At 42.9% G+C, this 16,974-nt stretch overlaps 2 protein-coding genes across 7 annotated transcripts in view; one reads left to right on the top strand and one right to left on the bottom strand.

The window, feature by feature from the left end:
- The window catches only part of LOC130355834 (S100P-binding protein-like), a 103,779-nt gene that overhangs the window by 29,403 nt on the left and 57,402 nt on the right, over positions 1-16,974 (bottom strand). The window contains exon 1 of one of the 6 annotated variants that reach the window (XM_056556558.1): positions 1,570-1,691. The exons of 1 other annotated variant lie outside the window; for it this stretch is intronic. The gene's annotated coding sequence lies outside the window, so the exon portion shown is untranslated. Of the gene's footprint in view, positions 1-1,320; positions 1,692-16,974 lie in introns of those variants that run through there. 4 more of the 6 variants (XM_056556559.1, XM_056556561.1, XM_056556557.1 and 1 more) reach the window with 4 other exon arrangements.
- YARS1 (tyrosyl-tRNA synthetase 1) overlaps positions 1,563-16,974 on the top strand; it is a 96,814-nt gene continuing 81,402 nt past the window's right edge. The window contains exon 1 of the mRNA XM_056556563.1: positions 1,563-1,702. The gene's annotated coding sequence lies outside the window, so the exon portion shown is untranslated. The remainder of the gene's footprint in view (positions 1,703-16,974) is intronic.

Here is a 16,974-nt window from a genome sequence, read left to right as displayed (position 1 = left end):
TTTTATTTACACAGTTTTTTTGTTTTTTTTATGGGAAAAGGGGGGGGGGTGATTCAAACTTTTAATAGGGAAGGGGGGATAAATGACCTTTGTTAACTTTTTTTTCGCTCCCATAGGGACCTATAACACTGCACACACTGATCTCTTATGCTGATCCCTGCAAAGTCATAGCTCAGCACGGATCAGCGAGATAGGGGCTCAATTGCTCAAGCCTGTAGTTCAGGCTTAGAGCAATCAATCCCCGATCGAACGCCGCAGAGACAGGTAAGGAGACCTCAGCCTGTGTCCCAGCTGATCGGAACATCGCAATGGCCCGATCAGCCTGACTGAGCTGCCGGGAAGCGTTTACTTTGATCGCCGCGTCTGAAGGGTTAACAGCGCGCGGCACAACGATCGGTGCTGCACGCTGTTAGCCCAGGGTCCCGGCTATCGTTAGCAGCCGGAACAGACCGGGCGTGACCCCGTTTTTCACACCGGGACCGGGCTCAGGGCGTACAGGTACGCCCGAGTCCTTAAGAGGTTAAAAGTGCATACAGTTCCCTCCGTTTTTATAAAAAAAAAAAAATACATTTTTGAAAATGTTGTCCATTTTAATGGGAGGGGTTTTTAGGATGCAAATGCGCATGTGCAGAGTAAAAACGGTTTCCCGTATGGAACTGTATACATGTGTGTTTCCCATTGACGTCCATGTTAAAGAAAAAAAACTGTATGTGGTTGCAGTATGGTTTTTAAACCGGAGTCAAAACCGTATACGGTTTTTACTTTGCACATGCGCATTTGCATCTTAAAGTCCCCAACCAACCCCCCTCCCATTAAAATGGACCAAATTTTCAATTTTGTTTTATTTTTTATCTTTTAGAAAACGGACGGAACTGTATGCACTTTTAAAAACAGTATACAGTTTAAAAATGCATACGGTTTACTTTTCCCCCCATACTGTTCCGTTTTTTGCCATACGGTTTTCTGTAGAAAAACTGATTGAAAACAGTATGGCAAAAACGTGATGTGAACCAGGCATTATTTTCAATGGTGCCACATACAGCCCCCCACTGCCTCTCTGCTACAACCGGCCATGTTCGGTTCACTACAAACGACCCGCAAGCATAACATTTCTGAAAGGGTGTATAAATGTGGTAGAGCTTGTTCACACCGAGCAGGCATGACAAATAACGCAACAAGTGACAGGCACACTGTAGAAGGATATCAGCTAGGCAGGCATAGAAAGTAACGGCACACGTCAGGAAGGCAGAACAAGAGGGAAACATGCGCCATTAAAAGTTTGCGGGCAACCTACACCCCCTCCCCGGCCCCTTTACAAACCAGGAGTGAACATGCACCAGTATCCGGCAATTCCAGCTCCGGTGCAGACGCTGCGGTTTGTCAGTGGGAGCTAAAGTTTTCCAGTGCACTACAGGATAAAGGCGGTTGTGAGAAAGTTTTACACAGCAGACAGGAAGCGAAGCAAAGCCCGGCTCCAGCATGTATCACCCCTCAAGTAGTCTCTCACTCCTCCACGACTGCTCGTAACAGCCTACGGCGGCATAATCGGAACTAACTGGTCGTCTGTACCTTTAAGATAAACACAGTCACATTGCCGAGCAGGAGCAGCCCCTCCTAATCGAGCGCCGAGCACGTCGATCTCAACGTCTGACGCAATCAGCGGCGACTAGGAACTGTGGGCTCGCTACAAACACGTGTACCGGTAAGAAACTCACCCCCGTGATGCAGATGGACTGTTCTGTTATATTATATATATATATATATATATATATATATATATATATATATATATATATTTACTGCTCTGTTCTATATAGTGATGAGTGTGATGTAGCAGAGGGAGGATGTGCTCCGGTGTAGCTGCTTGTCGCCAGCAGTGCTGGGATCATGGGTGTGTTATCCTATAATGCGGTGTTTCCCGACCCTGGGTCCTACAGCTGCTGCAAAACTACAACTCCCAGCATGCCTGGACAGCCAAAGGCTGCTGGGACTTGTGGTCATGACACAGCTGGAGGCCCCTTGGTTGGGAAACACTGCTGTATGGGTGGATACAGACAGGCAGTGTGATTGATGGTAGCAGTAGGCTCTGGGAACAACAGTCAGTCTATGAATGGAGGACACACATACTGCCTGGTGCAGCAGATAGGCCTACATGACAGCAAGCAGCTGTGTCCTACATGACAGCAAGCAGCTGTGTCCTACCCTCCTGACAGTCTGAGACCCATCTGTTTTCTTCAGTGAGATTACTGATGTGGACCCAAACTTCCCAAGTCTGTGCCTCTTTACCTGTTGCACAATTACTACACCTTTTGGCCATCCAGCCACAAGTTAGGGAACACAGGTGAAGGCTTTCACCTGTAATTGAATGGTATGTTCTAGCTTCATTGAACTACTACCCCCACTGTAATCTCACACTTCTTGTATCTGTCATTGAATGGTATGTTCTAGCTTCATTGAACTACTACCCCCACTGTGATCTCACACTGCTTGGATCTGTCATTGAATGGTATGTTCTAGCTTCATTGAACTACTACCCCCACTGTGATCTCACACTGCTTGTATCTGCTATTGAATGGTATGTTCTAGCTTCATTGAACTACTACCCCCACTGTGATCTCACACTGCTTGTATCTGTCATTGAATGGTATGTTCTAGCTTCATTGAACTACTACCCCCACTGTGATCTCACACTGCTTGTATCTGTAATTGAATTGTATGTTCTAGCTTCATTGAACTACTACCCCCACTGTGATCTCACACTGCTTGTATCTGTCATTGAATGGTATGTTCTAGCTTCATTGAACTACCACCCCCACTGTGATCTCACACTGCTTGTATCTGTAATTGAATGGTATGTTCTAGCTTCATTGAACTACCACCCCCACTGTGATCTCACACTGCTTGTATCTGCTATTGAATGGTATGTTCTAGCTTCATTGAACTACCACCCCACTGTGATCTCACACTGCTTGTATCTGTCATTGAATGGTATGTTCTAGCTTCATTGAACTACTACCCCCACTGTGATCTCACACTGCTTGTATCTGTCATTGAATGGTATGTTCTAGCTTCATTGAACTACTACCCCCACTGTGATCTCACACTGCTTGTATCTGTCATTGAATGGTATGTTCTAGCTTCATTGAACTACTACCCCCACTGTGATCTCACACTGCTTGGATCTGTCATTGAATGGTATGTTCTAGCTTCATTGAACTACTACCCCCACTGTGATCTCACACTGCTTGTATCTGTCATTGAATGGTATGTTCTAGCTTCATTGAACTACTACCCCCACTGTGATCTCACACTGCTTGGATCTGTCATTGAATGGTATGTTCTAGCTTCATTGAACTACTACCCCCACTGTGATCTCACACTGCTTGTATCTGTAATTGAATGGTATGTTCTAGCTTCATTGAACTACTACCCCCACTGTGATCTCACACTGCTTGTATCTGTCATTGAATGGTATGTTCTAGCTTCATTGAACTACTACCCCCACTGTGATCTCACACTGCTTGTATCTGTCATTGAATGGTATGTTCTAGCTTCATTGAACTACCACCCCCACTGTGATCTCACACTGCTTGTATCTGTCATTGAATGGTATGTTCTAGCTTCACTGAACTACTACCCCCACTGTGATCTCACACTGCTTGGATCTGTCATTGAATGGTATGTTCTAGCTTCATTGAACTACTACCCCCACTGTGATCTCACACTGCTTGGATCTGTCATTGAATGGTATGTTCTAGCTTCATTGAACTACCACCCCCACTGTGATCTCACACTGCTTGTATCTGTCATTGAATGGTATGTTCTAGCTTCATTGAACTACCACCCCCACTGTGATCTCACACTGCTTGCTTGTATCTGTCATTGAATGGTATGTTCTAGCTTCATTGAACTACCACCCCCACTGTGATCTCACACTGCTTGTATCTGTCATTGAATGGTATGTTCTAGCTTCATTGAACTACCACCCCCACTGTGATCTCACACTGCTTGTATCTGTCATTGAATGGTATGTTCTAGCTTCATTGAACTACTACCCCCACTGTGATCTAACACTGCTTGTATCTGTCATTGAATGGTATGTTCTAGCTTCATTGAACTACCACCCCCACTGTGATCTCACACTGCTTGCTTGTATCTGTCATTGAATGGTATGTTCTAGCTTCATTGAACTACTACCCCCACTGTGATCTCACACTGCTTGTATCTGTCATTGAATGGTATGTTTTAGCTTCATTGAACTACTAACCCCACTGTGATCTCACACTGCTTGTATCTGTCATTGAATGGTATGTTCTAGCTTCATTGAACTACTACCCCCACTGTGATCTCACACTGCTTGTATCTGTCATTGAATGATATGTTCTAGCTTCATTGAACTACTACCCCCACTGTGATCTCACACTGCTTGTATCTGTCATTGAATGGTATGTTCTAGCTTCATTGAACTACTACCCCCACTGTGATCTCACACTGCTTGTATCTGTCATTGAATGATATGTTCTAGCTTCATTGAACTACTACCCCCACTGTGATCTCACACTGCTTGTATCTGTCATTGAATGGTATGTTCTAGCTTCATTGAACTACTACCCCCACTGTGATCTCACACTGCTTGTATCTGTCATTGAATGATATGTTCTAGCTTCATTGAACTACTACCCCCACTGTGATCTCACACTGCTTGTATCTGTCATTGAATGGTATGTTCTAGCTTCATTGAACTACCACCCCCACTGTGATCTCACACTTATTGCATCTGTCATTGAATGGTATGTTTTAGCTTCATTGAACTACCACCCCCACTGTGATCTCACACTTATTGCATCTGTCATTGAATGGTATGTTTTAGCTTCATTGAACTACCACCCCCACTGTGATCTCACACTGCTTGCATCTGTCATTGAATGGTATGTTCTAGCTTCATTGAACTACCACCCCCACTGTGATCTCACACTTATTGCATCTGTCATTGAATGGTATGTTCTAGCTTCATTGAACTACCACCCCCACTATGATCTCACACTGCTTGTATCTGTAATTGAATGGTATGTTCTAGCTTCATTGAACTACCACCCCCACTGTGATCTCACACTTCTTGTATCTGTCATTGAATGGTATGTTCTAGCTTCATTGAACTACCACCCCCACTGTGATCTCACACTTCTTGTATCTGTCATTGAATGGTATGTTCTAGCTTCATTGAACTACTACCCCCACTGTGATCTCACACTGCTTGTATCTGTCATTGAATGGTATGTTCTAGCTTCATTGAACTACTACCCCCACTGTGATCTCACACTGCTTGTATCTGTCATTGAATGGTATGTTCTAGCTTCATTGAACTACTACCCCCACTGTGATCTCACACTGCTTGTATCTGTCATTGAATGGTATGTTCTAGCTTCATTGAACTACTACCCCCACTGTGATCTCACACTGCTTGTATCTGCTATTGAATGGTATGTTCTAGCTTCATTGAACTACTACCCCCACTGTGATCTCACACTGCTTGTATCTGTCATTGAATGGTATGTTCTAGCTTCATTGAACTACTACCCCCACTGTGATCTCACACTGCTTGTATCTGTAATTGAATTGTATGTTCTAGCTTCATTGAACTACTACCCCCACTGTGATCTCACACTGCTTGTATCTGTCATTGAATGGTATGTTCTAGCTTCATTGAACTACCACCCCCACTGTGATCTCACACTGCTTGTATCTGTAATTGAATGGTATGTTCTAGCTTCATTGAACTACCACCCCCACTGTGATCTCACACTGCTTGTATCTGCTATTGAATGGTATGTTCTAGCTTCATTGAACTACCACCCCACTGTGATCTCACACTGCTTGTATCTGTCATTGAATGGTATGTTCTAGCTTCATTGAACTACTACCCCCACTGTGATCTCACACTGCTTGTATCTGTCATTGAATGGTATGTTCTAGCTTCATTGAACTACTACCCCCACTGTGATCTCACACTGCTTGTATCTGTCATTGAATGGTATGTTCTAGCTTCATTGAACTACTACCCCCACTGTGATCTCACACTGCTTGGATCTGTCATTGAATGGTATGTTCTAGCTTCATTGAACTACTACCCCCACTGTGATCTCACACTGCTTGTATCTGTCATTGAATGGTATGTTCTAGCTTCATTGAACTACTACCCCCACTGTGATCTCACACTGCTTGGATCTGTCATTGAATGGTATGTTCTAGCTTCATTGAACTACTACCCCCACTGTGATCTCACACTGCTTGTATCTGTAATTGAATGGTATGTTCTAGCTTCATTGAACTACTACCCCCACTGTGATCTCACACTGCTTGTATCTGTCATTGAATGGTATGTTCTAGCTTCATTGAACTACTACCCCCACTGTGATCTCACACTGCTTGTATCTGTCATTGAATGGTATGTTCTAGCTTCATTGAACTACCACCCCCACTGTGATCTCACACTGCTTGTATCTGTCATTGAATGGTATGTTCTAGCTTCACTGAACTACTACCCCCACTGTGATCTCACACTGCTTGGATCTGTCATTGAATGGTATGTTCTAGCTTCATTGAACTACTACCCCCACTGTGATCTCACACTGCTTGGATCTGTCATTGAATGGTATGTTCTAGCTTCATTGAACTACCACCCCCACTGTGATCTCACACTGCTTGTATCTGTCATTGAATGGTATGTTCTAGCTTCATTGAACTACCACCCCCACTGTGATCTCACACTGCTTGCTTGTATCTGTCATTGAATGGTATGTTCTAGCTTCATTGAACTACCACCCCCACTGTGATCTCACACTGCTTGTATCTGTCATTGAATGGTATGTTCTAGCTTCATTGAACTACCACCCCCACTGTGATCTCACACTGCTTGTATCTGTCATTGAATGGTATGTTCTAGCTTCATTGAACTACTACCCCCACTGTGATCTAACACTGCTTGTATCTGTCATTGAATGGTATGTTCTAGCTTCATTGAACTACCACCCCCACTGTGATCTCACACTGCTTGCTTGTATCTGTCATTGAATGGTATGTTCTAGCTTCATTGAACTACTACCCCCACTGTGATCTCACACTGCTTTTCTGTCATTAAATGGTATGTTCTAGCTTCATTGAACTACCACCCCCACTGTGATCTCACACTGCTTGTATCTGTCATTGAATGGTATGTTTTAGCTTCATTGAACTACTAACCCCACTGTGATCTCACACTGCTTGTATCTGTCATTGAATGGTATGTTCTAGCTTCATTGAACTACTACCCCCACTGTGATCTCACACTGCTTGTATCTGTCATTGAATGATATGTTCTAGCTTCATTGAACTACTACCCCCACTGTGATCTCACACTGCTTGTATCTGTCATTGAATGGTATGTTCTAGCTTCATTGAACTACCACCCCCACTGTGATCTCACACTTATTGCATCTGTCATTGAATGGTATGTTTTAGCTTCATTGAACTACCACCCCCACTGTGATCTCACACTTATTGCATCTGTCATTGAATGGTATGTTTTAGCTTCATTGAACTACCACCCCCACTGTGATCTCACACTGCTTGCATCTGTCATTGAATGGTATGTTCTAGCTTCATTGAACTACCACCCCCACTGTGATCTCACACTTATTGCATCTGTCATTGAATGGTATGTTCTAGCTTCATTGAACTACCACCCCCACTGTGATCTCACACTTATTGCATCTGTCATTGAATGGTATGTTCTAGCTTCATTGAACTACCACCCCCACTATGATCTCACACTGCTTGTATCTGTAATTGAATGGTATGTTCTAGCTTCATTGAACTACCACCCCCACTGTGATCTCACACTTCTTGTATCTGTCATTGAATGGTATGTTCTAGCTTCATTGAACTACCACCCCCACTGTGATCTCACACTTCTTGTATCTGTCATTGAATGGTATGTTCTAGCTTCATTGAACTACTACCCCCACTGTGATCTCACACTGCTTGTATCTGTCATTGAATGGTATGTTCTAGCTTCATTGAACTACTACCCCCACTGTGATCTCACACTGCTTGTATCTGTCATTGAATGGTATGTTCTAGCTTCATTGAACTACTACCCCCACTGTGATCTCACACTGCTTGTATCTGTCATTGAATGGTATGTTCTAGCTTCATTGAACTACCACCCCCACTGTGATCTCACACTGCTTGCTTGTATCTGTCATTGAATGGTATGTTCTAGCTTCATTGAACTACTACCCCCACTGTGATCTCACACTGCTTTTATCTGTCATTAAATGGTATGTTCTAGCTTCATTGAACTACCACCCCCACTGTGATCTCACACTGCTTGTATCTGTAATTGAATGGTATGTTCTAGCTTCCATTGAACTACTACCCCCACTGTGATCTCACACTGCTTGTATCTGTCATTGAATGGTATGTTTTAGCTTCATTGAACTACTAACCCCACTGTGATCTCACACTGCTTGTATCTGTCATTGAATGGTATGTTCTAGCTTCATTGAACTACTACCCCCACTGTGATCTCACACTGCTTGTATCTGTCATTGAATGATATGTTCTAGCTTCATTGAACTACTACCCCCACTGTGATCTCACACTGCTTGTATCTGTCATTGAATGGTATGTTCTAGCTTCATTGAACTACTACCCCCACTGTGATCTCACACTGCTTTTATCTGCTATTGAATGGTATGTTCTAGCTTCATTGAACTACTACCCCCACTGTGATCTCACACTGCTTGTATCTGTCATTGAATGGTATGTTCCAGCTTCATTGAACTACCACCCCCACTGTGATATCACACTGCTTGCTTGTATCTGTCATTGAATGGTATCTTCTAGCTTCATTGAACTACCACCCCCACTGTGATCTCACACTGCTTGTATCTGTAATTAAATGGTATGTTCTACCTTCATTGAACTACTACCCCCACTGTGATCTCACACTGCTTGTATCTGTCATTGAATGATATGCTTTAGCTTCATTGAACTACTACCCCCACTGTGATCTCACACTGCTTGGATCTGTCATTGAATGGTATGTTCTAGCTTCATTGAACTACTACCCCCACTGTGATCTCACACTGCTTGTATCTGTCATTGAATGGTATGTTCTAGCTTCATTGAACTACTACCCCCACTGTGATCTCACACTGCTTGGATCTGTCATTGAATGGTATGTTCTAGCTTCATTGAACTACCACCCCCACTGTGATCTCACACTGCTTGTATCTGTCATTGAATGGTATGTTCTAGCTTCATTGAACTACCACCCCCACTGTGATCTCACACTGCTTGTATCTGTCATTGAATGGTATGTTCTAGCTTCATTGAACTACCACCCCCACTGTGATCTCACACTGCTTGTATCTGTCATTGAATGGTATGTTCTAGCTTCATTGAACTACTACCCCCACTGTGATCTCACACTGCTTGTATCTGTCATTGAATGGTATGTTCTAGCTTCATTGAACTACTACCCCCACTGTGATCTCACACTGCTTTTATCTTTCATTGAATGGTATGTTCTAGCTTCATTGAACTACTACCCCCACTGTGATCTCACACTGCTTGTATCTGTCATTGAATGGTATGTTCTAGCTTCATTGAACTACTACCCCCACTGTGATCTCACACTGCTTGGATCTGTCATTGAATGGTATGTTCTAGCTTCATTGAACTACTACCCCCACTGTGATCTCACACTGCTTGTATCTGTAATTGAATGGTATGTTTTAGCTTCATTGAACTACCACCCCCACTGTGATCTCACACTTATTGCATCTGTCATTGAATGGTATGTTTTAGCTTCATTGAACTACCACCCCCACTGTGATCTCACACTGCTTGCATCTGTCATTGAATGGTATGTTCTAGCTTCATTGAACTACCACCCCCACTGTGATCTCACACTTATTGCATCTGTCATTGAATGGTATGTTCTAGCTTCATTGAACTACCACCCCCACTGTGATCTCACACTGCTTGCATCTGTCATTGAATGGTATGTTCTAGCTTCAGTGAACTACCACCCCCACTGTGATCTCACACTGTTTGTATCTGTCATTGAATGGTATGTTCTAGCTTCATTCAACTACTACCCCCACTGTGATCTCACACTGCTTGTATCTGTCATTGAATGGTATGTTCTAGCTTCATTGAACTACTACCCCCACTGTGATCTCACACTGCTTGTATCTGTCATTGAATGGTATGTTCTAGCTTCATTGAACTACCACCCCCACTGTGATCTCACACTGCTTGTATCTGTAATTGAATGGTATGTTCTAGCTTCATTGAACTACCACCCCCACTGTGATCTCACACTTCTTGTATCTGTCATTGAATGGTATGTTCTAGCTTCATTGAACTACCACCCCCACTGTGATCTCACACTGCTTGTATCTGTAATTGAATGGTATGTTCTAGCTTCATTGAACTACTTCCCCCACTGTGATCTCACACTGCTTGGATCTGTAATTGAATGGTATGTTCTAGCTTCATTGAACTACCACCCCCACTCTGATCTCACACTTCTTGGATCTGTAATTGAATGGTATGTTCTAGCTTCATTGAACTACCACCCCCACTGTGATCTCACACTGCTTGTATCTGTAATTGAATGGTATGTTCTAGCTTCATTGAACTACCACCCCCACTGTGATCTCACACTGCTTGGATCTGTCATTGAATGGTATGTTCTAGCTTCATTGAACTACCACCCCCACTGTGATCTCACACTGCTTGTATCTGTAATTGAATGGTATGTTCTAGCTTCATTGAACTACCACCCCCACTGTGATCTCACACTGCTTGTATCTGTAATTGAATGGTATGTTCTAGCTTCATTGAACTACCACCCCCACTGTGATCTCACACTGCTTGTATCTGTCATTGAATGGTATGTTCTAGCTTCATTGAACTACCACCCCCACTGTGATCTCACACTGCTTGTATCTGTAATTGAATGGTATGTTCTAGCTTCATTGAACTACTACCCCCACTGTGATCTCACACTGCTTGGATCTGTCATTAAATGGTATGTTCTAGATTCATTGAATTACCACCCCCACTGTGATCTCACACTTCTTGTATCTGTCATTGAATGGTATGTTCTAGCTTCATTGAACTACTACCCCCACTGTGATCTCACACTGCTTGTATCTGTAATTGAACGGTATGTTATAGCTTCATTGAACTACTACCCCCACTGTGATCTCACACTGCTTGTATCTGTCATTGAATGGTATGTTCTAGCTTCATTGAACTACTACCCCCACTGTGATCTCACACTGCTTGTATCTGCTATTGAATGGTATGTTCTAGCTTCATTGAACTACCACCCCCACTGTGATCTCACACTGCTTGTATCTGTCATTGAATGGTATGTTCTAGCTTCATTGAACTACTACCCCCACTGTGATCTCACACTGCTTGCTTGTATCTGTCATTGAATGGTATGTTCTAGCTTCATTGAACTACTACCCCCACTGTGATCTCACACTGCTTGTATCTGTAATTGAATGGTATGTTATAGCTTCATTGAACTACCACCCCCACTGTGATCTCACACTGCTTGTATCTGTTATTGAATGGTATGTTCTAGCTTCATTGAACTACTACCCCCACTGTGATCTCACACTTATTGCATCTGTCATTGAATGGTATGTTCTAGCTTCATTGAACTACCACCCCCACTGTGATCTCACACTTCTTGCATCTGTCATTGAATGGTATGTTCTAGCTTCATTGAACTACCACCCCACTGTGATCTCACACTGCTTGTATCTGTCATTGAATGGTATGTTCTAGCTTCATTGAACTACCACCCCCACTGTGATCTCACACTGCTTGCTTGTATCTGTCATTGAATGGTATGTTCTAGCTTCATTGAACTACTACCCCCACTGTGATCTCACACTGCTTGTATCTGTCATTGAATGGTATGTTCTAGCTTCATTGAACTACTACCCCCACTGTGATCTCACACTGCTTGGATCTGTCATTGAATGGTATGTTCTAGCTTCATTGAACTACCACCCCACTGTGATCTCACACTGCTTGTATCTGTCATTGAATGGTATGTTCTAGCTTCATTGAACTACTACCCCCACTGTGATCTCACACTGCTTGTATCTTTCATTGAATGGTATGTTCTAGCTTCATTGAACTACTACCCCCACTGTGATCTCACACTGCTTGCATCTGTCATTGAATGGTATGTTCTAGCTTCATTGAACTACTACCCCCACTGTGATCTCACACTGCTTGTATCTGTCATTGAATGGTATGTTCTAGCTTCATTGAACTACTACCCCCACTGTGATCTCACACTGCTTGTATCTGTCATTGAATGGTATGTTCTAGCTTCATTGAACTACCACCACCACTGTGATCTCACACTTATTGCATCTGTCATTGAATGGTATGTTCTAGCTTCATTGAACTACCACCCCCACTGTGATCTCACACTTATTGCATCTGTCATTGAATGGTATGTTCTAGCTTCATTGAACTACCACCCCCACTGTGATCTCACACTTATTGCATCTGTCATTGAATGGTATGTTCTAGCTTCATTGAACTACCACCCCCACTGTGATCTCACACTTATTGCATCTGTCATTGAATGGTATGTTCTAGCTTCATTGAACTACTACCCCCACTGTGATCTCACACTGCTTGTATCTGTAATTGAATGGTATGTTATAGCTTCATTGAACTACCACCCCCACTGTGATCTCACACTGCTTGTATCTGTTATTGAATGGTATGTTCTAGCTTCATTGAACTACTACCCCCACTGTGATCTCACACTTATTGCATCTGTCATTGAATGGTATGTTCTAGCTTCATTGAACTACCACCCCCACTGTGATCTCACACTTCTTGCATCTGTCATTGAATGGTATGTTCTAGCTTCATTGAACTACCACCCCCACTGTGATCTCACACTGCTTGTATCTGTCATTGAATGGTATGTTCTAGCTTCATTGAACTACCACCCCCACTGTGATCTCACACTGCTTGCTTGTATCTGTCATTGAATGGTATGTTCTAGCTTCATTGAACTACTACCCCCACTGTGATCTCACACTGCTTGTATCTGTCATTGAATGGTATGTTCTAGCTTCATTGAACTACTACCCCCACTGTGATCTCACACTGCTTGGATCTGTCATTGAATGGTATGTTCTAGCTTCATTGAACTACCACCCCACTGTGATCTCACACTGCTTGTATCTGTCATTGAATGGTATGTTCTAGCTTCACTGAACTACTACCCCCACTGTGATCTCACACTGCTTGTATCTGTCATTGAATGGTATGTTCTAGCTTCATTGAACTACCACCCCCACTGTGATCTCACACTGCTTGTATCTGTCATTGAATGGTATGTTCTAGCTTCATTGAACTACCACCCCCACTGTGATCTCACACTGCTTGTATCTGTCATTGAATGGTATGTTCTAGCTTCATTGAACTACCACCCCCACTGTGATCTCACACTGCTTGCTTGTATCTGTCATTGAATGGTATGTTCTAGCTTCATTGAACTACTACCCCCACTGTGATCTCACACTGCTTGTATCTGTCATTGAATGGTATGTTCTAGCTTCATTGAACTACTACCCCCACTGTGATCTCACACTGCTTGTATCTTTCATTGAATGGTATGTTCTAGCTTCATTGAACTACTACCCCCACTGTGATCTCACACTGCTTGTATCTGTAATTGAATGGTATGTTCTAGCTTCATTGAACTACTACCCCCACTGTGATCTCACACTGCTTGTATCTGTCATTGAATGGTATGTTCTAGCTTCATTGAACTACTACCCCCACTGTGATCTCACACTGCTTGTATCTGTCATTGAATGGTATGTTCTAGCTTCATTGAACTACTACCCCCACTGTGATCTCACACTGCTTGTATCTGTCATTGAATGGTATGTTCTAGCTTCATTGAACTACTACCCCCACTGTGATCTCACACTGCTTGGATCTGTAATTGAATGGTATGTTCTAGCTTCATTGAACTACCACCCCCACTCTGATCTCACACTTCTTGGATCTGTAATTGAATGGTATGTTCTAGCTTCATTGAACTACCACCCCCACTGTGATCTCACACTGCTTGTATCTGTAATTGAATGGTATGTTCTAGCTTCATTGAACTACCACCCCCACTGTGATCTCACACTGCTTGGATCTGTCATTGAATGGTATGTTCTAGCTTCATTGAACTACCACCCCCACTGTGATCTCACACTGCTTGTATCTGTAATTGAATGGTATGTTCTAGCTTCATTGAACTACCACCCCCACTGTGATCTCACACTGCTTGTATCTGTAATTGAATGGTATGTTCTAGCTTCATTGAACTACCGCCCCCACTGTGATCTCACACTGCTTGTATCTGTCATTGAATGGTATGTTCTAGCTTCATTGAACTACCACCCCCACTGTGATCTCACACTGCTTGTATCTGTAATTGAATGGTATGTTCTAGCTTCATTGAACTACTACCCCCACTGTGATCTCACACTGCTTGGATCTGTCATTAAATGGTATGTTCTAGATTCATTGAACTACCACCCCCACTGTGATCTCACACTTCTTGTATCTGTCATTGAATGGTATGTTCTAGCTTCATTGAACTACTACCCCCACTGTGATCTCACACTGCTTGTATCTGTAATTGAACGGTATGTTATAGCTTCATTGAACTACTACCCCCACTGTGATCTCACACTGCTTGTATCTGTCATTGAATGGTATGTTCTAGCTTCATTGAACTACTACCCCCACTGTGATCTCACACTGCTTGTATCTGCTATTGAATGGTATGTTCTAGCTTCATTGAACTACCACCCCCACTGTGATCTCACACTGCTTGTATCTGTCATTGAATGGTATGTTCTAGCTTCATTGAACTACTACCCCCACTGTGATCTCACACTGCTTGCTTGTATCTGTCATTGAATGGTATGTTCTAGCTTCATTGAACTACTACCCCCACTGTGATCTCACACTGCTTGGATCTGTCATTGAATGGTATGTTCTAGCTTCATTGAACTACTACCCCCACTGTGATCTCACACTGCTTGTATCTGTAATTGAATGGTATGTTATAGCTTCATTGAACTACCACCCCCACTGTGATCTCACACTGCTTGTATCTGTTATTGAATGGTATGTTCTAGCTTCATTGAACTACTACCCCCACTGTGATCTCACACTTATTGCATCTGTCATTGAATGGTATGTTCTAGCTTCATTGAACTACCACCCCCACTGTGATCTCACACTTCTTGCATCTGTCATTGAATGGTATGTTTTAGCTTCATTGAACTACCACCCCCACTGTGATCTCACACTGCTTGTATCTGTCATTGAATGGTATGTTCTAGCTTCATTGAACTACCACCCCCACTGTGATCTCACACTGCTTGCTTGTATCTGTCATTGAATGGTATGTTCTAGCTTCATTGAACTACTACCCCCACTGTGATCTCACACTGCTTGTATCTGTCATTGAATGGTATGTTCTAGCTTCATTGAACTACTACCCCCACTGTGATCTCACACTGCTTGGATCTGTCATTGAATGGTATGTTCTAGCTTCATTGAACTACCACCCCACTGTGATCTCACACTGCTTGTATCTGTCATTGAATGGTATGTTCTAGCTTCATTGAAATACTACCCCCACTGTGATCTCACACTGCTTGTATCTTTCATTGAATGGTATGTTCTAGCTTCATTGAACTACTACCCCCACTGTGATCTCACACTGCTTGCATCTGTCATTGAATGGTATGTTCTAGCTTCATTGAACTACTACCCCCACTGTGATCTCACACTGCTTGTATCTGTCATTGAATGGTATGTTCTAGCTTCATTGAACTACTACCCCCACTGTGATCTCACACTGCTTGTATCTGTCATTGAATGGTATGTTCTAGCTTCATTGAACTACCACCACCACTGTGATCTCACACTTATTGCATCTGTCATTGAATGGTATGTTCTAGCTTCATTGAACTACCACCCCCACTGTGATCTCACACTTATTGCATCTGTCATTGAATGGTATGTTCTAGCTTCATTGAACTACTACCCCCACTGTGATCTCACACTGCTTGTATCTGTAATTGAATGGTATGTTCTAGCTTCATTGAACTACCACCCCCACTGTGATCTCACACTTCTTGCATCTGTCATTGAATGGTATGTTCTAGCTTCATTGAACTACCACCCCCACTGTGATCTCACACTGCTTGTATCTGTCATTGAATGGTATGTTCTAGCTTCATTGAACTACCACCCCCACTGTGATCTCACACTGCTTGCTTGTATCTGTCATTGAATGGTATGTTCTAGCTTCATTGAACTACTACCCCCACTGTGATCTCACACTGCTTGTATCTGTCATTGAATGGTATGTTCTAGCTTCATTGAACTACTACCCCCACTGTGATCTCACACTGCTTGCTTGTATCTGTCATTGAATGGTATGTTCTAGCTTCATTGAACTACTACCCCCACTGTGATCTCACACTGCTTGTATCTGTAATTGAATGGTATGTTCTAGCTTCATTGAACTACTACCCCCACTGTGATCTCACACTGCTTGTATCTTTCATTGAATGGTATGTTCTAGCTTCATTGAACTACTACCCCCACTGTGATCTCACACTGCTTGTATCTGTAATTGAATGGTATGTTCTAGCTTCATTGAACTACTACCCCCACTGTGATCTCACACTGCTTGTATCTGTCATTGAATGGTATGTTCTAGCTTCATTGAACTACTACCCCCACTGTGATCTCACACTTATTGCATCTGTCATTGAATGGTATGTTCTAGCTTCATTGAACTACCACCCCCACTGTGATCTCACACTTATTGCATCTGTCATTGAA

Source organism: Hyla sarda, chromosome 2, assembly GCF_029499605.1.
Source record: "Hyla sarda isolate aHylSar1 chromosome 2, aHylSar1.hap1, whole genome shotgun sequence".
In the NCBI taxonomy this organism is placed as follows: domain Eukaryota; kingdom Metazoa; phylum Chordata; class Amphibia; order Anura; family Hylidae; genus Hyla; species Hyla sarda.
Note: the sequence above shows the minus strand (reverse complement) of the source record. Positions and strands in the feature narration are given on the sequence as shown.